The sequence below is a fragment of the Ranitomeya imitator genome, chromosome 3 (genome assembly GCF_032444005.1).
Source record: "Ranitomeya imitator isolate aRanImi1 chromosome 3, aRanImi1.pri, whole genome shotgun sequence".
In the NCBI taxonomy this organism is placed as follows: domain Eukaryota; kingdom Metazoa; phylum Chordata; class Amphibia; order Anura; family Dendrobatidae; genus Ranitomeya; species Ranitomeya imitator.
The window spans coordinates 684,515,162-684,535,098 of record NC_091284.1 but is presented as its reverse complement, the minus strand read 5'-3'; the positions used below and the strand labels follow the sequence as shown (position 1 = coordinate 684,535,098).

Below are 19,937 nucleotides of genomic sequence, written 5' to 3'. Positions count from 1 at the left end.
AGTTGCTGTTTGTTTGTGGGTATTTCTGTCTGAAGTTTAGTCTTTAACAAGTGAAATGCATGCTCAATTGGGCTGAGATCAGGTGACTGACTTGGCCATTCAAGAATATTCCACTTCTTTGCTTTAATAAACTCCTGGGTTGCTTTGGCTTTTTGTTTTGGGTCATTGTCCATCTGTGGTATGAAACGACGACCAATCAGTTTGCTGCATTTGGCTGGATCTGAGCACACAGTATGGCTCTGAATACCTCAGAATTCATTTGGCTGCTTCTGTCCTGTGTCACATCATCAATAAACACTAGTGACCCAGTGCCACTGGCAGCCATGCATGCCCCAGCCATCACACTGCCTCCGCCGGGTTTTACAGATGATGTGGTATGCTTTGGATCATGAGCTGTACCACGCCTTCGCCATACGTTTCTCTTTCCATCATTCTGGTAGAGGTTGATCTTGGTTTCATCTGTCCAAAGAATGTTCTTCCAGAACTGTGCTGGCTTTTTTAGATGTTTTTTAGCAAAGTCCAGTCTAGCCTTTTTATTCTTGATGCTTATGAGTGGCTTGCACCGTGCAGTGAACCCTCTGTATTTACTTTCATACAGTCTTCTCTTTATGGTAGATTTGGATATTGATACGCCGACCTCCTGGAGAGTGTTGTTCACTTGGTTGGCTGTTGTGAAGGGGTTTCTCTTCACCATGGAGATTATTCTCGGATCATCCACCACTGTTGTCTTCCATGGGCGCCCAGGTCTTTTTGCATTGATGAGTTCACCAGTGCTTTCTTTCTTTCTCAGGATGTACCAAACTGTAGATTTTGCCACTCCTAATATTGTAGCAATTTCTCGGATGGGTTTTTTCTGTTTTCGCAGCTTTAGGATGGCTTGTTTCACCTGCATGGAGAGCTCCTTTGACCGCATGTTTACTTCACAGCAAAACCTTCCAAATGCAAGCACCACACCTCAAATCAACTCCAGGCCTTTTATCTGCTTAATTGAGAATGACATAACAAAGGGATTGCCCACACCTGTCCGTGAAATAGCCTTGGAGTCAATTGTCCAATTACTTTTGGTCCCTTTAAAAACAGGGTGGCACATGTTAAGGAGCTGAAACTCCTAAACCCTTCATCCAATTTTAATGTGGATACCCACAAATGAAAGCTGAAAGTCTGAACTTCAACTGTATCTGAATTGTTTTGTTTAAAATTCATTGTGGTAATGTCTATGACCAAAATTAGAAAAATGTTGTCTCTGTCCAAATATATATGGACCTAACTGTATATGTGTATTTGCAGAGTACAGTATTCTGTAAATATAAAGGGTTAATCCTAAGGGTACCGTCACACAGTGGCATTTAGATCGCTACGACGGCACGATTTGTGACGTTCCAGCGATATAGTTACGATCTCGCAGTGTCTGACACGCTCCTGCGATCAGGGACCCCGCTGAGAATCGTACGTCGTAGCAGATCGTTTGAAACTTTTCCCTTCACCATGACAGCGCCGCACGTGAGAGATGGCATCCGCCCCCAGGAACAGGAAACCCGTAGCAGAGATATAAGAATGGGGCGGCCCCTCTCTCCTCAGTTTGGTTTCCTGTTCCTGCAGGTGGATCTCCTTCTGATGATTCCGGTCCGGAGGCCGAGGTCCGCGGGGGGGGGGGGGGCAGCCGTAGTCGGCGGCATCGCGTGCGGTGCTGTCCGGTGTCTGGCTGCTTGGTCCGCGCCATCCCTTTCCCTCGCTGGACTCCCCGGCGACCGCTCTGTGCAGGAGGCCAGTCCGGGGATATGGGGGCGTGTCCTTCACTGACGCTGGCGCCGAAGTGAAGGATGACGACTTCCGGTCGCAGGAAGTGATGTCACACGCCGAGGGAGCCGGTGTGCTGGACACTTCCGGGCGGAAGCTGATCCAGTGGCGCGCACACCGCTCCTCTATAAGATACAGCAGCAAAGAGGAGTCGCTGGTCCTGCTCTTCAGACGGAGATGACCGAACTAGCGGTAGATCCGGAGCTGCTGATGCCTGCGCCCAGAATGTCGGAAGACACTCAAGCTGCAGCGGTACCCAGGGTCCTGGAGGGGTGAGTGCCTTTGTAAGGCAAGCTACACACACACTGATACCCTGTGCACTATGTTTTATAGGAAGGGAAAGCCACCTCCAAGCAAAAGAATAGGGTCTGTCCACTATGTAAAGAAAAACTCCCTAGGCTATACCAAAAAGGTCTGCCAGCCCTGTATCGACAGAACAGTTGCGGAGGAATCTTCTTCCCTATTACAAAACATTAAAACAATTATACGGGAGGAAGTTAAATCTACAGTTAAAGAACAGTTGAAACATCACACAAAGGAGACCCCCCCCCTCCCCCAACAAGTGAACAAGGGTCGGACATAGATTCAGGGGATGAGCTGGGAGCCTTAACCCCCTCTGATGCCTCAGATTTAGACTCCTCAGATGAGGAGTATGGCCACCCATGTTTTCAGTCGGAGGACATTGGGAAGCTGCTCAAACTTGTCAGAACGACTATGGGGGAAGAGACCCCTAGAGAACCACGGACAATCCAAGACACCATGTTTAGCAACTTGGAGGAGAAGAAGCAAAAGTTTTTTCCCTTCCATGATAACATAATCAAATTAATAAAACGTGAGTGGAAAAAGCCTAATAAAAAGATGTCCGTCCCTCAGGCATTAAAACGCAAATACCCCTTTGATGAGGAAGTCTGTGAAAAGTGGGATAAGGCCCCTAAACTAGATGCAGCCATCGCTAGCACCTCTAAAGGGGTTGCGTTACCATTTGAAGACATGGGAGCCCTAAGGGACCCACTCGACAAAAAAGCAGATGCTTTTCTAAAGTCGGCTTGGGAAGCAGCGACATGGTCATTTAAACCCGGGGTTGCTGCCACTTGCACGGCACGTGCTATGGTCAAGTGGTTAAAGGAGTTAAGTGACCAAATCAAAAACAAATGCCCGAGAGAGAGGCTTCTGGAAGCATTGCCTTCTCTGCAAGGCGCCGCAAGATTCCTAGCAGACGCCTCGATAGATTCGGTTAGAAGTGCCGCACGTGTGTGTGCGTTATCCAATTCAGGAAGGAGAACATTATGGCTAAAAAATTGGACAGCTGACTTCCAATCAAAGGTCAAACTCTGGAGTACCCTGTGAAGGGCAATACCTTTTTGGAAAAGCTCTAGACGAGATCCTTGAGAAAGCGTCGGACAAAAAGAAGCGGTTTCCACCTCCTTCCTTTCCCAGGCGCCGATGGGATACCTCTCGTTCGTCCTTTCGTGGTGGATATAGAGGAACCCGCGGCCGATCAGATGACAGGTCTAGTCGAGGCAGACCCTGGAGAGAGCGAAAGGAAAGGGGATTCCTTTTCAACAAGCCTCCCCCCAAGCCTGATCCCAAAAGTCAGTGACGCCAGTATTCCGGTGGGGGGAAGACTCCGGCGGTTTGTCCATCACTGGGCAGCGCTGCCGGCTTCTCAATGGATAACAAATTTGTTGTCAGAGGGTCTGAGGTTCAAGTTCTCCAACCTCCCACCAAATCGTGTAAAAATGACCCAGGTGGCGGGAAAAAATCAGGCCATATTAAAAAGAGAAATTTATCTCCTCATGCAAAAAGAGGTGTTAGTAGAAGTACCCCATCAAGAGATAGGGAAAGGGTTCTACAGCACTTTATTTCTAACACCAAAACCAGACGGCTCGCTGAGAGTAATATTCAACCTAAAGGCCCTAAACCATTACATTCAAATAGACAAATTCAAGATGGAAACTTTAAAGACTGCAGTAAAAGTACTCGACCCAAACTGTTACATGGTGGTGATCGATCTTACAGACGCTTACTACCATGTGCCAATCGCTGTCCAACACCAACAATATCTAAGATTAGTGGTAAATCTGGGGGAAACCCCTGTCCATCTACAATATCAATGTCTTCCTTTTGGGGTAGCCATAGCGCCCCGTATATTCACAAAAATTATTTCCGAAGTAGCATCTTTCGTCAGAAAAGAAGACATAATGTTGGTACCCTATTTGGACGATTTTTTGATAATAGCAAAAAACAAAGAAAGTTGCGAAAAAGCGGCCGCAAGAGTACTGGAGGTGCTGACCAGTTTAGGATGGATGATAAACCTGAAAAAATCAAGGCTTGTCCCAACTCAAACTCAAGAATTCCTCGGAATCGTGTTAGATTCAGTCAAGCAGGAGTGTGTCCTCCCACAGAGGAAAGTTCAATCTATTCAGCAGAGAGTACAGTCATTCCAACTACAACAGACTATCTCTCTGAGGAATGCAATGTCACTCTTAGGAGTCCTAACGGCAACAATTCCAGCAACGCGATGGGCACAAAGCCACACACGAGAGTTACAATGGCAAATACTAGCCGAACAAGAAAGAAATCCATACAATCTGAATCGGAAGATTCTTCTATCACCAAAGGTTCAAAACTCACTAGAGTGGTGGCTGAAAATAGAAAATCTAACCAACGCAGTGCCATGGTCAGTACGAGATCCAGTAGTCATTACTACCGATGCGAGTCCGTGGGGTTGGGGGGCACACTTAGGAGATCAGGTCCTTCAGGGTCAATGGGGGAGCCCAATGACAACAGCGTCCTCCAATCTAAAAGAATTGTCTGCGGTAAGACTAGCACTTCTTCATATAGGAAAAAGGATTCTGGGAAGACATGTGGTGGTGTTGTCCGACAACAACACAACGATAGCTTATATAAACCGCCAAGGGGGCACAAGATCAACATCCCTTATGGCAGAGGCCAAAGAACTTTTTATATGGGCCGAAAACAACCTTCTTTCACTAACCGGAACATACTTGAAAGGATCAGAGAATCAAGTAGCCGACTACTTAAGCCGTCACACGTTACATCAGGGGGAGTGGTCCCTGAACCAGCGAGTATTTGGGAAAATATGTGCCAGCTGGGGCGTTCCAGACATAGACTTGTTCGCCACAAAACAAAATCGGAAGGTGAAGAGGTTCTATTCTCTGAACCCAAGAGAACACCCGGAGGGGGTAGACGCGTTCCTATATCGGTGGAACTTCCATCTAGCATACGCATTCCCCCCAATACCATTAATCCCGACAGTCCTCAGGAAAATTCGGGAAGACAAAGCACGAGTGATCCTCATAGCTCCCTTTTGGCCGAAAAGAGCATGGTTCACATGGCTCAGGCGCATGTCTATCTCGGACCCGTGGATCTTTCCGGATGCCCCGGATCTCCTATACCAAGGGCCAGTTCAACATCCCCAAGTTCACAGGTTGCATCTCACCGCCTGGAACTTGAAAGGGGACTTCTGTTAGCAAAAGGATGCTCAAGCCCTTTGGTGACCACATTGCTCGCTAGCAGGAAAAAAGTCACCTCAGACAAATACCAGAAAATCTGGCAAAAATTCCTAGATTTCTCGGGGCGACAGTTGTCTAACTCTGGTCAACAGGTCCCGGTAAAGGAAATTCTTGAATTTCTCCAAAAAGGGTTGGAAAAAGGTCTGTCTACTAGCACCTTAAAGGTGCAAGTCTCTGCCCTTGGTGCACTGTTTGATCATAAACTTGCTGACCACCCTTGGGTCTATAGGTTCATTCGAGCCTCCTTTACTTCCAGACCCTCAAAATTAATACCTAAGGTAGCTCCCTGGGATTTAAATTTAGTTTTAAAGGCTCTAACCGTTTCCCCCTTTGAACCTCTTGATTCTATATCAATAAAATCCTTGACTCTAAAAACGGTTCTCCTAGTTGCCTTAACGTCTGCCCGCCGTACTTGTGAGTTACAAGCTATGTCGGTGAACCCTCCTTACACTACTTTCCATGATGACAAAGTAGATATTAAAACCGACCCTGCCTTTCTTCCGAAGGTCAATTCTAAATTTCATAGAGACCAGGAAATTATTCTGCCCTCTTTTTGTTCCCAACCAAAATCCCAGGGGGAGAAAACCTTCCATTGTCTCGATGTCAGATGCTGCCTCCTTCAATACATAGAGGCCACAAAATCTTGGCGTCAGTCATCGGCCCTTTTTGTCACCTTTCAGGGGACAAACAGGGGAAAAAAGGCCTCAAAGGCAACTATTGCACGGTGGTTGCGTACGGCTATTTCACTATCGTATTCTTTTTCTGGTCAAGTTCCCCCACAGGGTGTTACGACTCACTCCACGTGTGCTATAGCCACTTCCTGGGCGTAAAGGGCTAATGCCTCGATAGAACAGATTTGTAAAGCGGCAGTATGGTCATCACCCTCTACCTTCTTCCGACATTATAGGTTAGACTTAGGTCAATCAGACTTGTCTTTTGGGAGAAAGGTGTTGTCTGCTGTCGTCCCACCCTAGGAATCTTCTATTTCTTCCTCTCACGTGCGGCGCTGTCATGGTGAAGGGAAAAATGATAATTACTTACGGGTAATTTGATTTTCCAGAACCATGACAGCGCCGCATTAATTCCCGCCCTATCTTGGTGATGGTTGTGTGATTCAAAAAAAAAAAACACTTATTGTATATAAGTAAATGTATATATGCAAAACATGTGTGTAGACAGAAGCTAACGAAAGATTATACAAATGTAAATATGATACATAACTGTGTACTAACAAAGCGGTCATCTTCCATACTCTGGAAACAAACTGAGGAGAGAGGGGCCGCCCCATTCTTATATCTCTGCTACGGGTTTCCTGTTCCTGGGGGCGGATGCCATCTCTCACGTGCGGCGCTGTCATGGTTCTGGAAAATCAAATTACCCGTAAGTAATTATCATTTTCTTTCGTCGTCTAGTGTCCCGCTGTAGTGGCATGATCGCATGGTGTAACAAAGGTGTGCACGATATTGTATACGATGTGCGCATAGTAACCAACGGCTTCTACATCGCACATACGTCATGAAATTATCGCTCCAGCGTCGTACATTGCAAAGTGTGACAGCAGTCTACGACGCTGGAGCGATATTGTTACGATGCTGGAGCGTCACGGATCGTGCCGTCGTAGCGATCAAAAAGCCACTGTGTGACGGTACCCTAACTTCTAGTTGATCTCAGCTCCCCAGCCCATCAACTTACTGATTGCTGGGAGAACTGAAGCAGTTTCATCACTCTGTTGGCCCACACAATGTGACCTAATGCTACAGTGAGACAGCCTGGGATTGAAGCTGGCAATGGAAGTGAAGCTGCTTAGAATCATGAGCTAACATTGGCTGGAGTGATCCAACCATATTCAGTTCAGTGCTTATAAGGCTTCTTTCACACTTGCGTCGGTACGTGGCCGTCACTAAGCGTCGGCGCGACGTACCGACGGACGTTGTTAAAATTTGGCACGACGTGGGCAGTGGATGCAGTTTTTCAACGCTTCCGCTGCCCATTCTAAAGGCCTGGGGAGGAGGGGGCGGAGTTCCGGCCGCGCATGCATGGTTGGAAATGCAGGATGCGACGTACGAAAAAAACGTTCCCTTGAAATTTTTTTGTGACGACGGTCTGCTAAAACACGACGGATCCAGTGCACGACGGATGCGACATATGGCCATGCGTCGTGATCCGTTGGCAATACAAGTCTATGGGAAAAAAAAGCGCATCCTGCGGGCACATTTGCAGGATGCATTTTTTTCCCAAAACGACGCATTGCGATGGAGGCCAAACGACGCAAGTGTGAAAGTAGCCTAAGATCACTAGTAAAGGACTTATCAGCACTTGGCATGTTTGGACAACACCAAGAAGAGAGAGGGATTGGTGGGCAATAGAGCTAGAATGACAGAGGCTTCAGATCTATCATATCCATATGCATTTCAGCAGATTTCTCAGTAAGGCTGGGGCACAGGGCTGTCAAGCCTACTATGCAAACTAAACTCTGCTCAAACTTTGTTAGCCTGTTTTCACCTTCCTTACCAGGACCGTTTTCAGTATTCTTACCACTTTGTGATAACTCTGGAATGCTGTTAGTGTTTTTGATTTAGGTTGAAATTCTTTGTGTTTCTTTGTGAAAAGCTAGGAATTTTTGAACATATCGAAATTTTCAAACTTATAATTTTTATATCCTTAAACCAGTTAGTCATTCTGTACAAAATAATGTATAAATGGCATTTCTACTTTACATATGCATCATTTTTTATACATACTTTTTTGTTAAAGGGTATGAGTATATGCCCACGATCAGAAACTGCTGCTGGTTTGAGGCTGCATATTTATGCAGCATCAAACCCGCAGCGGTCAGCCGTGACAGCATAGTGGAAGGGGTTTCTAGAAATTCCATGTCCACTATGCCTGCATAGTCACCTGCGGATCACCTGCAGACATTGACATGCGGTGCGTCTATAAAGACTGCTGCATGTCATTTTTTCTTGCGGAAATGTGGTAATTGCACCGACCCAAAGAATAAAGTCGCCATATCACTTATACCATATGAGGAACAGTGCAAAAAATAAATAAAACCAATTCTTCACTTGCTGTTTGATATTTTTTTTATTTTATTCTGCCTCCCAAAGATCGCAGTAAGGCACGGCACACATTTATCCTGTACTCTACGCTGAGTGCTTGCATCGGGGTTTCCGTGTAAATCTCTGAAACACGTCATTCAGATGGAATGCTCAGTAGAACATTCACTATAGTGAGGAAGATGGATGCACTGTGGACACCGTCTGGCCTGTGATCTGGCGGTGTCCATCTTTGTATTAGAAGTGCATAAAAGTGCCGTCCGCACACAATAGTTTGACAATAAATGGCTTCACCCAACCACTAATCATTAGTGGAGATAAAGTTTTGGTGATATAATTCATATTCTCTGGAAAAAGGCCAATAAAGCAAAAATTCTGCCAGGGTATGTAAATTCTTGAGCACAACTGTACAGGTCCTTCTCAAAAAATTAGCATATAGTGTTAAATTTCATTATTTACCATAATGTAATGATTACAATTAAACTTTCATATATTATAGATTCATTATCCACCAACTGAAATTTGTCAGGTCTTTTATTGTTTTAATACTGATGATTTTGGCATACAACTTCTGATAACCCAAAAAACCTGTCTCAATAAATTAGCATATTTCACCCATCCAATCAAATAAAAGTGTTTTTTAATAACAAACAAAAAAACCATCAAATAATAATGTTCAGTTATGCACTCAATACTTGGTCGGGAATCCTTTGGCAGAAATGACTGCTTCAATGCGGCGTGGCATGGAGGCAATCAGCCTGTGACACTGCTCAGATGTTATGGAGGCCCAGGATGCTTCAATAGCGGCCTTAAGCTCATCCAGAGTGTTGGGTCTTGCGTCTCTCAACTTTCTCTTCACAATATCCCACAGATTCTCTATGGGGTTCAGGTCAGGAGAGTTGGCAGGCCAATTGAGCACAGTAATACCATGGTCAGTAAACCATTTACCAGTGGTTTTGGCACTGTGAGCAGGTGCCAGGTCGTGCTGAAAAATGAAATCTTCATCTCCATAAAGCATTTCAGCCGATGGAAGCATGAAGTGCTCCAAAATCTCCTGATAGCTAGCTGCATTGACCCTGCCCTTGATGAAACACAGTGGACCAACACCAGCAGCTGACATGGCACCCCACACCATCACTGACTGTGGGTACTTGACACTGGACTTCAGGCATTTTGGCATTTCCTTCTCCCCAGTCTTCCTCCAGACTCTGGCACCTTGATTTCCGAATGACATGCAAAATTTGCTTTCATCAGAAAAAAGTACTTGGGACCACTTAGCAACAGTCCAGTGCTGCTTCTCTGTAGCCCATTTCGGCACCTGTAGCCCATTTCCTGCACACGCCTGTGCACGGTGGCTCTGGATGTTTCCACACCAGACTCAGTCCACTGCTTCCTCAGGTTCCCCAAGGTCTGGAATCGGTCCTTCTCCACAATCTTCCTGAGGGTCCGGTCTCCTCTTCTCGTTTGTACAGCGTTTTCTGCCACATTGTTTCCTTCCAACAGACTTACCATTGAGGTGCCTTGATACAGCACTCTGGGAACAGCCTATTTGTTGAGAAATTTCTTTCTGGGTCTTACCCTCTTGCTTGAGGGTGTCAATGATGGCCTTCTTGACATCTGTCAGGTCTCTAGTCTTACCCATGATGGGGGTTTTGAGTAATGAACCAGGCAGGGAGTTTATAAAAGCCTCAGGTATCTTTTGCATGTGTTTAGAGTTAATTAGTTGATTCAGAAGATTAGGGTAATAGGTCGTTTAGAGAACCTTTTCTTGATATGCTAATTTATTGAGACAGGTTTTTTGGGTTATCAGGAGCTGTATGCCAAAATCATCAGTATTAAAACAATAAAAGACGTGACAAATTTCAGTTGGTGGATAATGAATCTATAATATATGAAAGTTTAATTGTAATCATTACATTATGGTAAATAATGAAATTTAACACTATATGCTAATTTTTTGAGAAGGACATGTATATGTCAGAAAATACCCTACAGTGACACAATTGTAAAAACTGTACCTCTCAAAGTGCTTAAAACCACATTCAAGAAGTTTATTAACCCTTTAGCTGCCTCACAGAAATTAAAGCAATGTGGTAGAAAACATAGAACATTTTTTCCAAGGGTAACAGGAGAAAATGAACAATTATAATTTGTTGTGCAATTTTTCCTGAGTGTCCATATTCTGTGGAAAACTGCTGTTTGGGCACATGGCAGGGTGCGTAACGGAAGGAGCACCATTTGACTTTTGCAGCACAAAATTGGAATAAATATCCTAAACAGTGGAAACCCCCAAGTGAACCCTTTTTGAAAACTAGACCCCTAGAACTTATCTAGATGTGTGGTGAGCTCCTTGAACCGAACAGGTGATTCACAGAAGTTTATCGCCTTGAGCCAAGAAAATAAAAAGATATATTTTCCCCACAAAAATGTTGCTTCATACCCAAATTTTTCAGTTTCACAAAGGTAACAGGAGAAAATGGACCGTACAATTTGTTGTGCAATTTCTCCCGAGAGCACCAATTTTCCATACGTGGTGGGAAAACTATTTGGGGGCACGGAAGGGAAGGAACGCCAATTGAATTCTGGAGTGCACCTTTTTACCCCCGTGGGTGGTTTGCATGTTAATGACCTGGACAATTTTTACAATTCTGACCACTGTCCCTCTGGAACGCTTCCATGGATCCCAGTGATTCTGAGAATGTTTCCTCGTGACATATTTATGTAAGTGGTAAAAATTCTTTGATATGTCTTGCGTTTATTTGTGAAAAAAACAAATTTGTCAGATTTTCCAACTTGGAATTTTCATGCCCTTAACCCCTTCACGACCTTGCCCTTTTCCGTTTTTGCGTTCTCGTTTTTCGCTCCCCTCCTTCCCAGAGCCATAACTTTTTTATTTTTCCATCAATATGGCCATGTGAGGGCTTATTTTTTTGCGGGACAAGTTGTACTTTTGAACGACATCATTGGTTTTAGCATGTCGTGTACTAGAAAATGGGAAAAAAATTCCAAGTGCAGTGAAATTGCAAAAATACTGCAATCCCACACTTGTTTTTTGTTTGGCTTTTTTGCTAGGTTCACTAAATGCCAAAACTGGCCTGCCATTTTGATTCTCCAGGTCATTACGAGTTCATAGACACCAAACACGTCTAGGTTACGTTTTATCTAAGCTGTAAAAAAAAAATTCCAAACTTAGCTACAAAAAAACAAAACAATTGCACAACCTCTGGTTGCTATGCCGACGCATCGCTGACCCCCCGATCATGTGACGGGGGTCGGCGATGCCCTCATTTCCGGCCACGCGGCTGGATGCGCCGGTTAAATGCCGCTGTCAGCATTTGACAGCGGCATATACCGTATATACTCGAGTATAAGCCGAGATTTTCAGCCCATTTTTTTGGGCTGAAAGTCCCCCTCTCGGCTTATACTCGAGTCATATACCCGGGTGTCAGCAGGGGAGGGGGAGCGGGGGCTGTGTAATCATACTTACCTGCTCCCAGCGCGGTCCCTGCAGTCCCTGGCTTCTCCGGCGCTGCAGATTCTTCCTGCACTGAGCGGTCACATGGCACCGCTCATTACAGAAATGAATAGGCAGCTCCACCCCCATAGGGGAGGAGCCGCATATTCATTGCTGTAAATGATCGGTGCCATGTGACCGCTCAATTACAGGAAGAAGCTGCAGCGCCGGAGAAGCCAGGGACTGCAGGGACCGCGCCGCAGCAGGTAAGGGGAGCGCAGCGCTATAATTACCTGCTCCTCGCTCCGGTACGGCTCCGTCTGCAGCGTCCTCTAGCAATGACGCTCAGGTTAGAGGGCGCTGTGACGTAGTCAGTGCACGCCCTCTGCTGAGCGTCAGTGCTGGAGACGGAGCCGCAGAGGAGCAGGTAATTATTGAAAGCGCCGGCGTCCTGAGAAGAGAGGTGAGTATGTGATTTTTTTTTTTTTTATGGCAGCACCAGCAGCATTCTAAGGAGCACCTATGGGGCCATAAAGGTGCAGAGCATATAAGGGGCACAGCATTATAAGGAGCACCTATGGGGCCATAAAGGTGCAGAGCATATATGGGGCACAGCATTATAAGGAGCACCTATGGGGCCATAAAGGTGCAGAGCATATATGGGGCACAGCATTATAAGGAGCACCTATGGGGCCATAAAGGTGCAGAGCATATATGGGGCACAGCATTATAAGGAGCACCTATGGGGCCATAAAGGTGCAGAGCATATAAGGGGCACAGCATTATAAGGAGCATCTATGGGGCCATAAAGGCGCAGAGCATATAAGGGGCACAGCATTATAAGGAGCACCTATGGGGCCATAAAGGTGCAGAGCATATATGGGGCACAGCATTATAAGGAGCACCTATGGGGCCATAAAGGTGCAGAGCATATATGGGGCACAGCATTCTAAGGAGCATCTATGGGGCCATAAAGGTGCAGAGCATATATGGGGCACAGCATTATAAGGAGCACCTATGGGGCCATAAAGGTGCAGAGCATATATGGGGCACAGCATTATAAGGAGCACCTATGGGGCCATAAAGGTGCAGAGCATATATGGGGCACAGCATTATAAGGAGCACCTATGGGGCCATAAAGGTGCAGAGCATATAAGGGGCACAGCATTATAAGGAGCACCTATGGGGCCATAAAGGTGCAGAGCATAAATGGGGCACAGCATTATAAGGAGCACCTATGGGGCCATAAAGGTGCAGAGCATATATGGGGCACAGCATTATAAGGAGCACCTATGGGGCCACAATCAAAGGTGCAGAGCATATATGGCACAGCATTATAAGGAGCATCTATGGGGCCATAATCAACGGTGCAGAGCATTCTATATAGCACAGTTGTATATGGAGCATCTATGGGGCAATAATGAACGGTATGGAGCATCTATTTTTATTTTTGAAATTCACCGGTAAATGCTGCATTTTCTACCCTAGGCTTATACTCGAGTCAATAAGTTTTCCCAGTTTTTTGTGGCAAAATTAGGGGGGTCGGCTTATACTCGGATCGGCTTATACTCGAGTATATTCGGTTACTAGTTAATAGCGGCGGGTGAATCGTGATTTCACCTGCCGCTATTGTGGGCACATGTCAGCTGTTCAAAACGGCTTACATGTCGCGACTTTGAGGTGGGCTCAGTGCCAGAGCCCACATCAAGGCAGGGGATCCGACCTCCACAGTAATAGTATGGCGGAGGTCGGTAAGGGGTTAAATCACAGATATGTCACACAAAGTACTTAGTAAGCAACATTTTCCACATGTCTTCTTTACATCAGCACACTTTAGGGAAAAAAATGTTTTGTCAGGAAGTTATAAAGGATAAAAGTTGAACAGCAAATTCTCATTTTTACAACACCATATATTTTTTATTTTTTTTATTAGCCCCTCCCCGACCTTTGACGCCACGTAGGCATCATGAAAGTCGGTGCCAATCCGACCCATGACGCCCGATCTGCAGGGACAGGGGGAGTGGTAGTACAGCCCCCCCCCCCCCCGTGGCTCTGATTGGCAGTTTCACTTTCAACAGCCAATCAGCGATTTGTAATATTTCACCTATTAAAACTGGTGAAATATTACATTCCAGCCATGGCCGATGCTGCAATATCATCGGCCATGGCTGGAAACACTGGTCTGCCCCAAGCCCCCCCCCCCCCCCGCCACCGATTTCCCCACCCCGTCACCGATTTCCCCCCCCAGTCCTCCGATCAGTGCTGTACACTGCTCCGCTCCCCTCCGTCCTCCTGTTCGCTCCCCCGTGCTCTTGTCCGCTCCCCCGTGCTCTTGTCCGCTCCCCCTGTGCTCCAATCCAACCCCCGTGCTCCGATCCACCCCCGTGCTCCGATCCACCCCCATGCTCCGATCCACCCCCATGCTCCGATCCACCCCCCGTGCTCCGATCCACCCCCGTGCTCCGATCCACCCCCGTGCTCCGTTCCCCCCCCCCCCCCCCCCCCCCGCGCTCCGATCCACCCCCCCCGTGCTCCCCTCCACCCCATCATACTTACCGAGCCTCCCGGGGTCCGTCCGACTTCTCCATGGGCGCTGCCATCGGGCGCATGCGCAGTGCGCCCGCCGAATCTGCCGGCAGGCAAATTCGTTTCAATGTGCATTTTGATCACGTGATTTATGGCGGATTTACCGCGGTTTTTCTGCGCATTTCACTGCGATTTTACAACTGCGATTTTCTATTGGAGCAGTTGTAAAACTGCTGCGGAATCCGCAGAAAGAAGTGACATGCTGCGGAATGTAAACCGCTGCGTTTCCATGCAGTTTTTCTGCAGCATGTGTACAGCGATTTTTGTTTCCCATAGGTTTACATTAAACTGTAAACTCATGGGAAACTGCTGCGGATCCGCAGCGTGTGCACATACCTTTAGAATTAGGCTATGTGCACACGGTGCGGATTTGGCTTCGGATCCGCAGCGGATTGGCCGCTGCGGATTCGCAGCAGTGTTCCATCAGGTTTACAGTTCCATTTAAACCTATGGAAAACCAAATCCGCTGTGCCCATGGTGCGGAAAATACAGTGCGGAAACGCTGCGTTGTATTTTCCGCAGCATGTCAATTCTTTGTGCGGATTTCGCAGCGTTTTACACCTGTTCCTCAATAGGAATCCGCAGGTGAAATCCGCACAAAAAACACTGGAAATCCGCGGTAAATCCGCAGGTAAAACGCAGTGCCTTTTACCCGCGGATTTTTCAAAAATGATGCTGAAAAATCTCACACGAATCCGCAACGTGGGCACATAGCCTTACGGTTAGGGTTTCAAATTAGGGTTGTGGTTAGGGTTATGGCTACAGTTGGGATTAGGGTTAGGGGTGTGTTTGGGTTAGTGTTGGAGGTAGAATTGAGGGGTTTCCACTGTTTAGGCACATCAGGGGTCTCCAAACGCAACATGGCGCCACCATTGATTCCAGCCAATCTTGTATTCAAAAAGTCAAATGGTGCTCCCTCACTTCCGAGCCCCGACGTGTGCCCAAACAGTGGTTTACCCCCACATATGGGGAACCAGCATACTCGGGACAAACTGCGCAACAATTACTGGGGTCCAATTTCTCCTGTTACCCTTGTGAAAATAAAAAATTGCTTGCTAAAACATCATTTTTGAGGAAAGAAAAATGATTTTTTATTTTCACGGCTCTGCGTTGTAAACGTCTGTGAAGTACTTGGGGGTTCAAAGTGTTCACCACATATCTAGATAAGTTCCTTGGGGGGTCTAGTTTCCAAAATGGGGTCACTTGTGGGGGTTTCTACTGTTTAGGCACACCAGGGGCTCTGCAAACGCAACGTCACGCCCGCAGACCATTCCATCAAAGTCTGCATTTCAAAACGTCACTACTTCACTTCCGAGCCCCGGCATGTGCCCAAACAGTAGTTTACCCCCACATGTGGGGTATCAGCGTACTCAGGAGAAACTGGACAACAACTTTTGTGGTCCAATTTCTCCTGTAACCCTTGGGAAAATTCTGGGCTAAAAAATTATTTTAAGGAAAGAAAACGTATTTATTATTTTCACGGATCTGCGTTATAAACTTCTCTGAAGCACTTGGGGGTTCAAAGTGCTCACCACATATCTAGATAAGTTCCTTGGGGGGTCTAGTTTCCAAAATGGGGTCACTCGTGGGGGGTTTCTACTGTTTAGCCACATCAGGGTCTCTGCAAACGCAACGTGACGCCTGCGGAGCATTCCATCAAAGTCTGCATTTCAAAACGTCACTACTTCACTTCCGAGCCCCGGCATGTGCCCAAACAGTAGTTTACCCCCACATATGGGGTATCACCGTACTCAGGAGAAACTGGACAAATATTGGGGTCAAATTTCTCCTGTTACCCTTGGGAAAATTATACAATTTCTGGGCTAAATGATTATTTTTGAGACAAGAAAAAATTTTTTTTTTTCACTGCTCTGCGTTATAAACTTCTTTGAAGCACTTGGGGGTTCAAAGTGCTCACCACACATCTAGATTAGTTCCTTTGGGGTCTAGTTTCCAAAATGAGGTCATTTGTGGGGGATCTCCAATGTTTAGGCACACAGGGGTTCTCCAAACGTGACATAGTGTCCGCTAATGATTGGAGCTAATTTTCCATTTAAAAAGCCAAATGGCGTGCCTTCCCTTCCGAGCCCTGCCGTGCGCCCAAACAGTGGTTTACCCCCACATATGGGGTATCTGCGTACTCAGGACAAACTGGACAACAACATTTGGGGTCCAACTTCTCCTATTACCCTTGGCAAAATAGGAAATTCCAGGCTAAAAAATCAAGCACCTGTTCAATATGCATCTAGAAAAGTTCCTTGGGGGGGTCTAGTTTCCAAAATGGGGTCACTTGTGGGGGAGCTCCAATGTTTAGGCATTTTTTTTAGGGGCCACCTCACATTTGAAGTCAGTTTGAGGGGTCTATATGGCTGAAAATACCCAAACTTGACACCATTCTAAGAACTGCACCCCTCAAGGTGCTCAAAACCACATTCAAGAAGTTTATTAACACTTCAGGTGCTTCACAAGAATTTTTGGAATGTTTTTTTAAAAAATATAGCTTAACTTTTTTTTCACAAAAAAAATGTACTTCAGATCCAATTTTTTTTAATTTTTACTAAGGGTAACAGGACAAATTGGACCCCAAAAGTTGTGCAATTTGTCTTGAGTACGCTGATACCCCATCTGTGGGGATAAAGCACTGTTTGGGCGCATGGCAGAGCTCAGAAGGGAAGGAGCGCCATTTTACTTTTTCAACGCAAAATTGGCTGGAATTGAGATCGGAAGCCATGTCGCGTTTGAAGAGCCCCTGATGTGACTAAACAGTGGAAACCTCCCCACAAGTGACACCATTTTGGAAACTAGCCCCCCCTCCCCTCAAGGAACTTATCTAGATGTGTGGTGAGAACTTTGAACCCACAAGTGCTTCACAGAAATTTATAACGTAGAGCTGTGAAATTAAAAAATCATATATTTTTCCACAAAAATGATCTTTTCGCCCCCAATTTTTTTTTATTTTACCCAGGGTAACAGGAGAAATTGGACCCCAAAAGTCGTGCAATTTTTCTTGAGTACGCTGATACCCCATTAGTAGGGGAATACTACTTTTGAGGCACCATATTGGAGTTCAGATTTAGCTTGAACTTCTGATGTCAGAAAGGGGTTAAGGAATTCATCTAGGGGTGTATTACGGTAAGTTTTTTTTTTTTTTTAATGATTTTTTTATTATATTTAACAGTAACAAAATGGATTTTCAAACATGACTATTAATAATAATTTGTAACTATAAAATAACAGGGTTGGGAGGGTAGTAAAAGGAAGTCTAAGTTGTTGGGATAAGGATATGTACAAAATAACAGTTGGAGGAGGGGGAAATGGGGAAGAAAACAGGAAGACAGATAAAGAGGAGAAGAAGAAAAGGGGGGTCAGAACTACTTAATGGTCGAACAATTGATCAGCATTATTATAATAAACAATTTTACCCAAATTCTGATGTTTCTAGGATCCGTAGAAGGTTGTCATCTGCCATATTGAGCATTTTAACCCTCAGTCGATTCACAGAATTGCAAAACGCTGAGCAAAGTACCGTATATACTCGAGTATAAGCTGAGATTTTCAGCCCAAATTTTTGGACTGAAAGTGCCCCTCTCGGCTTACACTCGAGTCATGATCGGCGGTGGGGTTGGCGGGTGAGGGGGAGAGAGGACTGTCGCATACTCACCAGCTTCTGGGGCTCCTGGTGCTTCCCCTGCCTGTCCCATGGTCTTCGGGTGCCGCAGCTCTTCCAGCGGTCACATGGTACCGCTCATTAAAGTTATGAATATGGACTCCACTCCCATAGGGGTGGAGCCGCATATTCATTCCTGTAATGAGCTGTGCCAGTGACCGCTGACAGTGGAAGAGGCTGCGGCACCCGTAGACCATCTGTCCGGGATAAGGAGCCAGGGACGCCGGGTGCAGGTGAGTATTACATACAGTATTTACCTGTCCACGTTCCGGGCGCCGCTCCGTCTTCCGCGTCCTCTTGCTGTGACTGTGCAGGTCAGAGGGCGCGATGACGTACTAATCTGCGCTTCCGCCCTCTGCCTGAACAGTCAGTGCGGAGAGACGCCGAGACGGGACGCTGAGGAGCTGCGGGCAGCAAGAGAGGGGAGTACAGGTCCTTCTCAAAAAATTAGCATATAGTGTTAAATTTCATTATTTACCATAATGTAATGATTACAATTAAACTTTCATATATTATAGATTCATTATCCACCAACTGAAATTTGTCAGGTCTTTTATTGTTTTAATACTGATGATTTTGGCATACAGCTCCTGATAACCCAAAAAACCTGTCTCAATAAATTAGCATATCAAGAAAAGGTTCTCTAAACGACCTATTACCCTAATCTTCTGAATCAACTAATTAACTCTAAACACATGCAAAAGATACCTGAGGCTTTTATAAACTCCCTGCCTGGTTCATTACTCAAAACCCCCATCATGGGTAAGACTAGAGACCTGACAGATGTCAAGAAGGCCATCATTGACACCCTCAAGCAAGAGGGTAAGACCCAGAAAGAAATTTCTCAACAAATAGGCTGTTCCCAGAGTGCTGTATCAAGGCACCTCAATGGTAAGTCTGTTGGAAGGAAACAATGTGGCAGAAAACGCTGTACAACGAGAAGAGGAGACCGGACCCTCAGGAAGATTGTGGAGAAGGACCGATTCCAGACCTTGGGGAACCTGAGGAAGCAGTGGACTGAGTCTGGTGTGGAAACATCCAGAGCCACCGTGCACAGGCGTGTGCAGGAAATGGGCTACAGGTGCCGAAATGGGCTACAGAGAAGCAGCACTGGACTGTTGCTAAGTGGTCCCAAGTACTTTTTTCTGATGAAAGCAAATTTTGCATGTCATTCGGAAATCAAGGTGCCAGAGTCTGGAGGAAGACTGGGGAGAAGGAAATGCCAAAATGCCTGAAGTCCAGTGTCAAGTACCCACAGTCAGTGATGGTGTGGGGTGCCATGTCAGCTGCTGGTGTTGGTCCACTGTGTTTCATCAAGGGCAGGGTCAATGCAGCTAGCTATCAGGAGATTTTGGAGCACTTCATGCTTCCATCGGCTGAAATGCTTTATGGAGATGAAGATTTCATTTTTCAGCACGACCTGGCACCTGCTCACAGTGCCAAAACCACTGGTAAATGGTTTACTGACCATGGTATTACTGTGCTCAATTGGCCTGCCAACTCTCCTGACCTGAACCCCATAGAGAATCTGTGGGATATTGTGAAGAGAAAGTTGAGAGACGCAAGACCCAACACTCTGGATGAGCTTAAGGCCGCTATTGAAGCATCCTGGGCCTCCATAACATCTCAGCAGTGTCACAGGCTGATTGCCTCCATGCCACGCCGCATTGAAGCAGTCATTTCTGCCAAATGATTCCCGACCAAGTATTGAGTGCATAACTGAACATTATTATTTGTTGGTTTTTTTGTTTGTTATTAAAAAACACTTTTATTTGATTGGATGGGTGAAATATGCTAATTTATTGAGACAGGTTTTTTGGGTTATCAGGAGTTGTATGCCA

At 45.9% G+C, this 19,937-nt stretch overlaps 1 protein-coding gene and 1 long non-coding RNA gene across 3 annotated transcripts in view; one reads left to right on the top strand and one right to left on the bottom strand.

Annotated features, from left to right (window-relative positions):
* TIMELESS (timeless circadian regulator) overlaps window positions 1-19,937 on the top strand; it is a 222,249-nt gene that overhangs the window by 35,943 nt on the left and 166,369 nt on the right. The gene's annotated exons all lie outside the window — the stretch shown is intronic.
* The window catches only part of LOC138670798 (uncharacterized), a 228,516-nt gene that overhangs the window by 120,151 nt on the left and 88,428 nt on the right, over window positions 1-19,937 (bottom strand). The gene's annotated exons all lie outside the window — the stretch shown is intronic.